The following is a 13474-nucleotide window of genomic DNA, read 5'->3' on the forward strand; positions in this document are numbered from 1 at the left end:
TCTGCCTTGAGTTGGGTGGTTTCATCATAAAGTGGCCTGTGGGTGGTATCAGGAGTAAAATAGGGAGACCAGCATCCAGGGATATGACGGCCTGAGTGCAGGGTTCCTGGAGGGAACTCGATCTCAGGAGCCATCCTGCATAATCTCACAGACTGCCTGGTCACGTGGCCCCGAGGGTGGGCAGTTGAGGGTAAAAGCACTAGAACGTCCTCCTCAGGGGCATGGACTGCGGAGACTGCAGCCTGATGGCGGTCACATGGTTCCCACCAGCAGCATCGCTGCTACTGCGCCCTCATTGTCAGCACAAACCCTGCTCGATCCTCACTCCATCCTGGAGTCAATGCCTGGATGACCCCATGTGACATGGTCTCTGTCCACTTCTCCACTGGTAGTGAATATCAGGGTTCAACCTTCACTTACTCCCTGAACTCTGCACATGCGCATCGCTCACCTCCAACCAGGCTACCGCTTCCTCCCTCAGGGTCTCCCTAAAACCCGGACACGGGCGTCCAACTCCTATGTGGACAGCTCCATGCTCACCATCCACACTCACTGCAGGAGGAACACGTCAGATGAGCACAGTGTCTCCCCACCTACTCCTCTTCCATGAGCCCATCCAGGCTAATGGGCCCCCGTCCAATGAGGCAGCTGACTCAGATGATGGATATATCACATGTCGGGATTGATGTCCAGTGGCTGTTGTGACACACAGCCACACACTTAATTGCTTCAGTTAAGTTCTTTTCTCCAGCTGCAATGAATAAAAATCTAAAATCTGTAACCTCTGCTGAAATCAGTGTCAGGAGGCCATGCTGGCTCTAGAACATTGAGGTAAACATCTGTCCCTGGTGCCTCCAGCTAAGGGTATCCTGGTCTGGTACCCACATCCCTCCTATCTCTGCCCCATGAGGTGACATTGCCATATTTTTTTCTCTGTGGATGACTATCTCCAGGTCTCCCTCATATATACAATGGCACTTAGAGGTCACAAGATAATTCAGGATCTTCATTCTAACTCAACATCTCTGACTTTATCACATCTACAAAGTCCGGGTTGAAATGGAGGAGACATGAGACATTCAGATTTTGAGTGTGGATATGTTTGGTGCTGTTATAAGGCTACTTCAGCTACTCTGTCTGCCGACCCTAAGAGTCCACTGAGTCATACTGCTTCCACAGCCAAGCCTTCCTAGAACATTTTTTATAATTTGAAATATTAGAGGTCATGTGTTTATAAATGTATCAAGTAAGAGGACTTCTTTTTTTTTTAATTTTTTTTAAGATACATTTATTTATTTATTTATTTATTCATTTTTAGAGAGGAGAGAGAGAGAGAGAGAGAGGAGAGAGAGAGAGAGAGAGAGAGAGAGAGAGAGAGAGAAAGGGGAGGAACTGGAAGCATCAACTCCCATATGTGCCTTGACCAGGCAAGCCCAGGGTTTCGAACCGGCGACCTCAGCATTTCCAGGTCGACGCTTTATCCACTGCGCCACCACAGGTCAGGCCAAGAGGACTTCTTAATAGACCTACACCCTTTCTCAAATTATAAAGGGTATAGATATAAAAACTATGATTGGCAAATATGAAAATAATTCATAACTACAATTATCAAGTGTGTCCAAACTCTTTAGAATAAATGTGATTACAGGGGAAACAATCCCTTTAAATTAGTCTCTATTTTCTGGAACACATTCTGTGTTCATCCACATTCTGTGCTCCGCGGACACAGGGTCACGAGCTCTTCCCACAGCCTGAGAAATGCAACCTAGAATCGCGTGGGAGGACAAGGTCACCCACCAGCGAAGCACACAGGCCTGGCCTGACCCCAATTCAGACTCCCCTTCATCCCCTTGTCCCTGCTCACTCAGACTCTGGGCTCAAACATCCTGTCTACATGTCATTCATTTGACATCACGTTGGATCACACTACAGCACATAGGCCCATCACGGTGCCTTTCCCTCTATGTTGTCCCTGCACAGGACACCTGACAGCCTTGTCGGCAAGGTCTGTGTCCCATCCCCTGCTCAGTAAAGCCATCTCTGCCTCTAACACACTAAAATAAACCTTTTTACACAGTCACACTATATGTCATAAACAACACACACTCACATATACATTGTAAGACACACCAGGAACCATGCACTATCAGACAGGCAGATAGATACACACAAGGAGGCACACACACAGACATACACACAGGCAGGCACACTCATCTGTCTGTTGTCACTTATTCTTATGTGATGTAAGAGTTCTATAACAGAGCTGATTGGAGAATATTTGGAATAAAATAACAATATAAAGAACAAATATTATCAATCATTGTTAATGTTGCTAAAATGTTAACTGAAGGTGACACTTGATTCTGACTTAGCTTTCAAATTCATCTCTATGACTCAAACAATTAGATTAAGTCAAGCTAATGTTTTCTTCCCAAGGTCAGAAGACTGAAGTGTCCCCATCCCTGGATGTCAAAGCTACAACTTCTTCTTCTTCTTTCTTTGACCTACTGATGGAGATCCCACAGCTCTCTCCAAATACAATAAGAACATGGTATTAGCACCACAATAGCAGACTAAGGCCTTAGTTTAGAGTTGTGGGTGAGTGTTATCTATTTAGAATTCCAATTTTAAATGAATTCCTCCTTCCAAATAAAGCCATAAATAAAAACATTATATAATCAGGAATTCTTTGTAGAATTACAAACTGTCCAAAAAATCAGTTATAAAACAACGAATTAGACACCTCCTGTATCACTATTGTCACACACAGTCCAGAATAGCTCAGGTCATGCTGTCTAGGAGCTGAACAGAGAGAAAAGAACCATGGGGTCAGATCCTAGGCTACCAGGAGAAAGGTGCACAAAAGGGCCTTGGGTCTTGGTAAGGTGACCCCAGAGATTCAAGACCACTATCTAACATCTGCAGTAGACTGTCTTTGATGTGGTATTGGGAATAAATAATTTCAACCAAAAGGCACTCAGGTAGAAACAGTGGAGAAGACTTCATGTGCAACAAAGGTCTGGAGCAGAACATCATGGGCCTGCACAAAAATCTACCTGGAGACCACATAGGGCAGCTGTGCAGGTCAAGGTCACAAGAATCCATCTGAGTCATGAAGTGAAGATCCATAGGGTCAAATTAAGGTGATCAGTAGTGTTGAGAGCTCTCTGATCTTAGACACTTGCCTCCTTAGCTGGCTCTGCCTGCCACTAGCTGTATGGCCTTGGTAAGATTACTTGAGTGCTCTTGTTTCATTTTCCACATCTGGAAAGAGGTGACATGCTTACCTTATGGGGAGGGAGACCACATATCAGGTTGCTCAGGAGAACCTTGGTTTATGGCACTGTCCTGGCATTCTGTCCATTTAGTGTTATCTCTTCTACCTTCTCAAGTGCCTCAGGTTGGCTAATATGTTTATCACCACTCTACTCACTGATTGTTGTAAAGATTAAGAGACATTGGTGGTCATACTATGTGAATCAAGTCTGTGCAATGAAACTGTTTGCCATTCATGTTTTACTGAATCTTAAAGTAAGTAACACTGGAAAAGGCTAGCAATGGTGAGCTCAATGGGCCAGTGGCAGGTAGAATACGCTCAGATGACATCAGACTAATGGCAGCATGAGAAATACTCCTGATCTCTCTCTAAAAATTTCAACAAATTGAACAACTATAATGCAGTAAAGGAACCTCATCTGGGCTTAGAGCCACTCCCTAATGATCCATGCATGGAATGGACAAAAGGTGGATGGAATGGAAACGGGTATGGAAGATAAAATGCTTTTGAGATGGGTTTTGGAAGAAGAATACACAAACCTAGAGTTACTGAGTTTTTCTTTCTTTGCTGGACTACAGGGATAAGAGAAGCTAAGGCTTTCTGGGTTTTATCTGTGGGGTATGGAGAGGGAAACTCAGAATGACTGGGTATCCTTATGCTGGGAGGATTATTGAGACAGTAGGGCAGAGGGGAAGATAAGCCAAAGAAACCAAGCATAGGTTCATGGCCAGCGTTCCTCATGGCCTGCCTGCAGCTCGCAGAGACAGTGAATCTTAACTGCAGCCCGCAGCATTTCACTCACCTCGTGTTATGAAGGATGGCAGAGACAAACCCTTCACCTAGCTCTCGAGAGCCACCCTCCCTGTGAAGAACAGAGGTGCTACACATCCAGTCTTTAGGTCTTTTGAGTCATGGGAAGAAGCACCTGGAAGCCCAAGATCGCCATTGTTAGAGCCAGAAAGCCAGAGAACCAAAGTGGTTAAGACAAAGCCATAAAATCCTCAATACATGCCCCATCCACCAATGTAACGATAGCCCCCTTACATCATGGGTACAGCAACATCTCAGTGAAGGACAATACAAGGATACTTTAGCTAAATATTATAGTACAGTGACACTTACTGAAAGAAAATAGTAACCTCTCAAAAGCAAACTTTATTTTATTTTTTAATATGTTCTTACTGTTTTTTTTCCTTTTCTCTTTTAAATTATCTTTTCTTTAATTTTTCTATTTTTATTCTTAATTTTTGTGGGTGAGTTATTTGCTTATTTTATTTCTTATTTTTAGATTTTCAGTTGTTTTCAGTGGGGGCTTTCTACTTGTCATTATTTTTTAATTTTTATATTTTTATTTTTTTCATTTTAACTTTTTGTATTTTAGTTGTTTTTTGTTAGTATTCTTAACAATACCACTCTAAAATGCAATCAAGGAACAAAAAGTCAAATACTATGGCTCCACAAGACAGAAATGTAGTTCAGAAAGAAAATGAAAAATCTCCAGAAAAATATTTTAATCACATGGAAACCTTGGAGTTAAATAATAGAGAATTCAAATTGAAGTTCTGAAAATATTCAAAGCAGTGATAGAAACACCAACAGGCTACTTAATAACCTCACCAAGGAGGTTGAAACCTTAAAAACAGAGGTGAAGAACTCAATACATGAATTTAAAAATGAGTTATCAAGTTTAGCTAATAGACTAATCCAGATAGAGGGAAAAAATCACTGACTTTAAAGACAGACACCTAGAGATGCTACAGAGAAAAGAGGAAGGAGACTCACAAATTTTAAAAAATGAGAGAGTGTTACAAACAAGAGAGCTCAGAATTGTCTGACTCCATCAGAATGAGCAATAGAAGAATAATAGGTATATTAGAAAGAGAGAGGGAGAAGGGAAAGGAGATCCTATTCAAACAAATACTTGATGAGAACTTCCCAAACCTATGGAAAGATAGGTCTTCAAATCCAAGAAGCAAACAGAATGCTGAGTAACCTCAACCCAAACACACCTACTCCAAGGCACATCATAATAATTGTCAAAGTCAGTGACAATGACAGATCCTCAAGGCAGCTAGGAAAAGAAGAACATAACATATAAAGAAAAGCCCATTACATTACCATCAGACTTCTTAGCAGAATCTCTATAAACCAGAAAGAGTGGACCCAAATATTCAAAGAACATATTATATCCATCAAAGTTATCTCTTATCAAATATGACATCAAATATTTATATCAAACATGAAAGAGATATAAAAATTTTGCTGACATTCAGAAACTGAGAAAATTTATCACCAGAAAATCCCCACTTAGGAAATACTCAAGGGAGTTATTTGACCAGACACAAAGAATAAAAAAAATCAAAACTACAAGTAAAACTTCCAACAAAGTTACAATAAAAACATAGATAATCTGTGATAACAACAACAGAGGAGGGGATAGAATAACAACCTGTAGTAGCAAAAGTGGATAGAGTACAAAAACACTCATAAGACAAAAGACTCTTACATATGTGATGATTTTTCTCTTAATAACAATAACCTAACAATAACCACCCATGAAAAAGCCACAACTGAAACATGCCAATTGAAAAAGAAAAAAGAAAAAACAGGGGAAAGAAATATGGTATACCACCAAACAAAAACAACTTACAGATACACAAAAGAGAAGACTCAAACAAGACACAGAACTACCAGAAAACAAAACATAAAATGGCAATGGGAAATCCTCAAGTGTCAATAATTACCTTAAATGTAAATTGACTAAACTGACCAATAAAGAGGCACAGAGTAGCAGATTGGATCAGAAAGCAAAACTCAACTGTATTCTGCCTTCAAGAGACACATCTAAGCTGCACGGACAAAAGTAGACTCAAAGAAAAAGGTTGAAAAACAATTCTGCCAGCAAATAATATCCAAAGAAAGGAGATGTAACCATTCTCATATCTGACAACGCTGACTTCAAGGCACCAAAAGTAACCAGAGATAAATACGGACATTTCATAATGATAAAGGAGACATTGTATCAAGAAGACATACACTTCTTAATATACATGCACCGAACCAGGGAGCACCAAAACTTATATATAAAACATCTACTAACTGATCTAAAATTAGAAGCAGACAAAAACACAATCATACTTGGAAATCTCATTAACAGTTTTTGATAGTCATCCAAACAGAAAATCAATGAATAAATATCAACCTTAAATGACACATTAGATCAAATGGACATAAAATACATTTACAGGACATTTAATCCCAAAACATCAGATTATACATTCTTCTCCACTGCATGGAGCATTCTCAAGGATACACCATATGCTGGGCCACAAAACTAACATCAACAAGATCAGGAAGACTGAAATAATACCAAGCATATTTTTTGACCATAAGCCTTTAAAATAAGAATTCAGCTGCAAAAAGGAAGTAAAGATACACACAAAAATTTGGAAATTAAACAGAAGACTTCTAAGAAGTGACAGGATCAAAGAAAAAAATAAAAATAGAGATCAAAAGACATACAGATAAACGAAAATGAAAATACAACATAACAAAGTTTTTGGGATGCAACAAAGCAGTAATAAGAGGGAAGGTTATATCGTATCAGGCTTATATCAAGATACAAGAGATCCCAAGTAAACAACCTAACATCATACCTTAAGTACTAGAAAAAGAATAAAAAGGCAACCCAAAGTTGGCAGAAGAAAGGATATAGTAAAAATTAGAGCCAAACTAAATGAAATAGAGAACAAAATACTATAGAAAAATTAATACAACAAAGAGCTGGTTCTTTGAAAAGATCAATAAAACTGACAACCCACTGGCTAGACTCCCTAAGGGAAAAGGAGAAAAGACTCATATAATCAAAATCTGAAATGAATAAGGAGAAATTACCACAGACACCATAGATATAAAAAGGATTATAGTAGAATACTATGAAAGATTATATGCCACCAAATTCAACAACCTAAAGGAAATAGGTAAGTTCCTAGAACTATACAATCTTCCTAGAGTGAGTCAGGAAGTGGAAAACCTAAACAGACATATAGGCAGGGAGGAAATAGAAACAACTATCAAAAACCACCCCCAAAATAAAAGTCTGCAACCAGAGGGCTACACTAGTAAAATCTACCAAACATTTAAATAAGATTTGGTACCCATTATTCTCAAAGTCTTCCAAAAAATAGAAAAAGAATCAAAATTTTTAAACAAATTTTTTTCTTTTTTTCCTTTTCTGAAGTTGGAAACAGGGAGGCAGTCAGACAGACTCCCACATGCGCCCAACCAGGATCCACCCGGCACAACCACCAGGGGCAATGCTTTGCCCATCTGGGGCGTTGCTCTGTTGCAACCAGAGCCATTCTAGCGCCTGAGGCAGAGGCCACAGAGCCCTCCTCAGCTCCCGGGCAAACTGCGCCAATGGAACCTTGGCTGCGGGAGGGGAAGAGACAGACAGAAGAAGGAGAGAGGGAGGGGTGGAGAAGCAGATGGGTGCTTCTCCTGTTTGCCCTGGCCGGGAATTGAACCTGGGACTCCCACACGCCAAGCCAATGCTCTACCACTGAGCCAACTGGCCAGGACCTAAACAAATTTTAAGAGGCCAACATAAGCTTAATACCAAAACCTGGCAAAGACAAAAAACACAGAAAGCAACTGCAGACCAGTAGCTCTAAAGAATACACATGCAAAATATCTTAAATTTAAAAAAAAAAAAAAAAACAGGCAATCAAGTCCAACACATTTAAAAAAGTAATATATCATGATCAAATGGATTTATTCCAGAAGCACAAAGATGGTTCAACATACATAAATCAATCAATGTAATATGTCACATCAACAAAACAAAAAACAAAAATTATATGATCTTATCAATAGCTGCAGAAAAGGCATTCAATAAGATACAACATCCATTAATGCAGTGGTGAGATTCAGCCGGTTTGCACCAGTTCAGCATAACTGACACCTAATCCTTTGTTGAGTTTGACAAACTGGTTGTTAAAATGTGACTTGTAATCAGGGTTCTCTCTAAGGTGGGTGCCTGGGCAGCTGCCCAATGTAGAAATCACAAATTGAAATTCTTCCTCTTTTTTAACATTCATCTATGCAACAGCAAATTCTAAGTGCCGGTAGTAATGTTCATTCCTTCCATAGGTGAAAAAAATTGCAAGTGAGGACGTCAATCAAGAAGCAATATAAAAATATATTAAATAACAGTTTCATTTTTTGTCAGGTAATATTTTTTCATTAAAATTTTAAAATTCTTATAATCTAGTTTTGTGTACCTCTTTTATTATTCTTAAGTATCAAATGTGTGAAATAATAAACTACCTTTTGATATATCTTTATTTATACTTAAAACAATCACTAGTGTAGAGAACACCAGTTGTTAAATTATTTGAATACCACCACAGCCTTTATGTTTAAAACACTCAATACAATTAAAATACAAGGAAAATACCTCAATATAATAAAGGCCATGTATGACAAACCATCAGCTAATATTATACTTAACTGTGAAAAAATGAAGGCTTTTCCTCTAAAATCAGGAACAAGACAAGGCTGCCCACTCTTTCTATTATTATTCCTCATAGTTCTGGAAGTTTTAACCAGAGCAATCAAAAAGAGAAGGAAATAAAAGACATCCATATCAGGAAAGAAGAAGTAGGGTATCCCTTTTTACAGATGATATGATCCTGTATATAGAAAACTCCAAAGACTCCACCAAAAAAATTTAGTAACAATAAACCAATACAGTAAAGTAGCAGAATACAAGATCAATATACAAAAGTCTATTGCTTTCTGATACTCCAATGATGAAATTTTAGAAAATGAACCTTAAAAAAATTCCTTTTACAATTGTAACAAAAAATAAATAAAATACCTAAAAATCAACTTAACAAAAGATGTGAAGGACCTAGATACTGAAAACTACAAAGCATTATAGAAAGAAATAGAAAAAGACACAATGAAATAAAAAAATAATCCGTGATCACGGATTGGAAGAATCAACAGATTTTAAATGGCCAAATTAACAAAAGAAATATAAAAATTGAATACTATCCCTATCAAATTCCCAATGTCATTTTTTAGAGAGATAGAACAAATACTCACCAGGTTTGTATGGAACCATCTAAAACCCTGATTATCTAAAGCAATCCTGGAGAAACGAAATGAAGTCGGAGGTATTACAATATCTGACTTCAAATTATACCATAGAGCTAAAATAATCAGAACAGCACGGTGTTGGCAGAAAACAGACATAAAGACCAATGGAACAGAACTAAGAGCCCAGAAAAAAAAACCATATATAATATATATGGACAAATCATCTTTGACAAAGGAGCCAAAAACACACAATGGAAAAAAGAAAGCATCTTCAATAATGGTGCTAGGAATATTGAAAAACCACCTGCAAAAGAATAAAACTTGACTACAGTGTGACCCCTGAACAAAAATTAATTCAAAATGGATCAAAGACTTAAATATAAGATCTGAAACAATGAATTACAGAGAAGAAAACATAGGTACTAAACTCATGGACTTTGGCCAAGAAAGCAGTTTATGAATTGAACCCAAAGGCAAGGGAAATCAATTCAACAAAAAAAGAATGAGATTATATTGAACTAAAAAGCTTCTGCATAGCAAAAGAAACTGACAAAAAAACAAGCAGCCAACTAAATGGGAGATGATATTTGCAAACAACAGCTCTGATAAGGGGATAATACCCAAAATATATTTTAAAAAAACCACAAAACTCAGCAACAAACAAGCAAATCAATTTTAAAAATGGGGGGAAGTACTGAACAGACACAACTCCCAAGAAGTGATATAAATGGCCAATGGTAAATGAAAAAATGCTCGTCCTTACTAGCTATTTATGAAATGCAAATCAAAACTACAATGAGATACCAGCTCACATCTGTTAGATTGGCTATTATCAACAAGACAGGTAATAACAAATGTTGGAGAGGCTGTGGTAAAAAAAGAAACTTCACTCATTGTTGGTAGGGATGCAAATTAGTACAACAATTATGGAAGAAACTATGATGGTTCCTGAAGAAATTAAGAATAGAACTATCATATGACCCAGCAATCCCTCTACTGGGTATGTACTCATAAAACTCAAAAACATTGGCACATAACGACACATGCAGCCCCATGTTCATTGCAGCATTATTCACAGTGGCCAAGACATAGAAGCAATCAATGTGTCCGTCAATAAAGGACTGGATAAAGAAGAGGTGGTACATACATACAATGCAACACTATTCTCACATAAGAAAGGATGACATATTGCCATTTATGACAATATGGATGGATCTTGAGAACATTACACTGAGTGAAATCAGAACTATATGATTTCACCCATAGGTGGGGTATATGACTGAGACTCAGGGACATAGATAAGAGTGAAGTGGTTCCCAGGGGGAGGGGGAAATAGGGATGGGGTAGGGGGGAAAGGAATAAAGAGGGACAGACATACAGTGACAGAAAATGACTATTGTGTGATAGGTTTACTAGGTCATCAACAATTCAAATCTATAGCAGGGATCGGGAACCTAGGGCTCGCGAGCCAGATGTGGCTCTTTTGATGGCAGCACCTGGCTTGCAGACAAATCTTTAATAAAAAAATATATAAATGGACATTGGCAGCCGAACACGAAGTAGTCGGAGTCTACAGGCTGTAAGGTCCGCTTGTTGCGTTGCGTTTCCTTCCTTTTCGGCTCCACGCTCCGGCTCAGGCGGCGGCGGCGGCGCGAACCTGTGCCAGCCGCCCGCTGTCCTCCCCCGCGCCCGCCCGTCCGCCCGCGGGTCCAGGCGACGCTCTCCGTTGGTCCGTGCGCCCTCCCGCCCGCGCTCCGCGTCTGCAGCCGCCGCGCTCGGGCCCAGGGCCGGAGGAAGCGCCCGCCCGAGAGCCTCGTCCTCCCGTGGCGCGGGCACCGGGCAGCGAGCGAGCGAGTCCCAGCTGCGCCGGGGCAGGTGGCGGCTCCCCGGACATGTTCGCCAAGCAACGGATCCGCATGGCGAACGAGAAGCACAGCGAGAACATCACCCAGCGCGGCAAGGTCGCCAAGACCTCGAGAAATGCTCCGGAGGAGAAGGCGTCTGTCCGTAAGACCCTGGTTATTGGCTCTCTTCATTTTTGTTGTTCGTGGTTCTGCAATTTTCCAGATTATTCAAAGTATCAGGATGGGCATGTGAAGTGACTGACCTTACGATGTTTCCATTCTCCTGTGAATTTTAACTTGAACTCATTCCCGATGTTTGATACCCTGGTTAAAAACAATTCAGTAAATCATCCTGCCTCAGAATGAGTTTTCATATCATCATTCATCTGTCATTCCAAGGTTTCTTCACAAGTCATTCCAAGTTTTCAGGTCCGTACCACAGTGACTTGCAAAAAAGCACCACATGATTAAGGCAATAAAATTTGATTAAGCTTTAAAAATAATGTTAAAAAATAAACATTCTCATGTATTACAATAACAACAATGTTATTAAAAAGAATTCAGAGACTTATTGTACTTTAAAAGTGTTGATCTTACATAAAATGCACACATTTACTTGTATTTAGTGTTAAACATTTTGTATGGCTCTCACGGAATTACATTTTAAAATATGTGGTGTTCATGGCTCTCCCAGCCAAAAAGTTTCCCGACCCCTGGTCTAGGAGATTGGTTGCTCTGCTGGGTGAATATTCTTATTGCAACTAGACTATACACATTTAAAGTGCAGAGATGGGGAATATTTACGTTATGTGTATTTATCATGATTAAAATTAAAAAAAAAATTTACATTCTCTTCAATTAAAGATGAGGGGAAGTATTTTTTTAAAAATACCCCAGATCAAACAAATCTGTAAGAATGAACACCTTGAAAGCTTTGTAGCCTAAAGAGAATAGGGTGCAGGCATCCGTCTGTTTGCCCCTGTTCGACCAAGCAGTGCACACAGGAATTGAAACTGCACATTGCCACATTATTGGGCTGTGGTACTGAAAACTGACAACACAGTGTATTTATTGGATAAGTTTTCAATGAACTGGAAACATGCAGCGAAAATCTGCAAAGGGATCCCCGCTGGAGAAAGTGCTGGAAGCACAGCCCCTCGTTGGTATCAGTGGAGGTCTCCTGAGAGGAAGGACACAGAACAGAGTTCTGATGTTACTTCAGGGAACCGCTCTCTGCCTCTGGGTGTGGACCGATCCAGGGAAACAATAGAGAAAATGTTTGTTTTCTGGGATTGTCCTTTGTAAGAAGAATTGAAATGTAAGTGATGAGTCTGTTTTTGTGTTCCAGGATGCAGTATACAACAGTATATGCTGATGTCCACATTAACTTTAAACCATCCTTTGACCCAGACAACAGGGAATGATCAGAAACCAACTGACGATGGGTAGAAACTACGGCTTAACATTCGTTTTCTGTCTTTTTATCTGTAAACTGCAAGACAATTGTTGAACTAAGGTGACCAATCGTCCTTCTTTAGGGAGGACAGTCTTTCTTTGGTAAGTTCCACCATCCCTCGAAAAGTGTCCTCCTATATGTCCTCCTTTTTGATATTGAAAGACTAATCTATAATGTCCATATTTGACCAATGCAGAGTTGATCCATTGCGTGTGATGTGACGTATTTGTATTTGACATGACGATTCGTCAAGGATCAGTACGGGCTCTCTGGAGCTGGCTCTGCCCTGCCTCATCTCCAAGATCCCTGCCCGCACCCTGGTGGGCCTGGCCCGCTGGCAGTCACTGGTGTTGTCGGCACAATCCACATAGTTCATACCATCTCTTCTTAGGAACACAGACAAATGTCCTCTGACTGACACCTCCAACCATGTCATCAGATGAGAGGTGCACCTGGGACACTCATGAGCACGTAAACGGTGTCCTCCCTACCCCGAGGCAGCTCAGGGCTATGCTGAGGCCACTGGGGCCAAAGTGGACAAAGTACAGAGTCTGAGGAGGCGGGGGCATCCCGGCCGCCCAATCAGGCTTCACCTGTGACTCTGCCTCCTGCTCCCGACCCTCCTCAGAGCTTCCATTGCTCAGAAGCCTTAGGCCTTTTCTCTTGCAAGCCGGTGGCCAGTTTGACTGGGCAATGGGGATTCAGCGACTATAGCCCTATTTCCCCTTGGGACTGCCCAACAGGGCCTTCTCCTGCTCTGTGGACACGCCCACTGCAGCCAGAAAGGGACAG

General features: G+C 40.2%; 1 pseudogene; it reads left to right on the top strand.

Moving 5' to 3' along the window:
• The first annotated feature begins 11257 nt into the window (after window positions 1-11257).
• Window positions 11258-11674, top strand: LOC136320901 (stress-associated endoplasmic reticulum protein 1 pseudogene; annotated as a pseudogene).
• The last annotated feature ends 1800 nt before the right edge of the window (window positions 11675-13474 follow it).

Source organism: Saccopteryx bilineata, chromosome 1, assembly GCF_036850765.1.
Source record: "Saccopteryx bilineata isolate mSacBil1 chromosome 1, mSacBil1_pri_phased_curated, whole genome shotgun sequence".
Taxonomy (NCBI): domain Eukaryota; kingdom Metazoa; phylum Chordata; class Mammalia; order Chiroptera; family Emballonuridae; genus Saccopteryx; species Saccopteryx bilineata.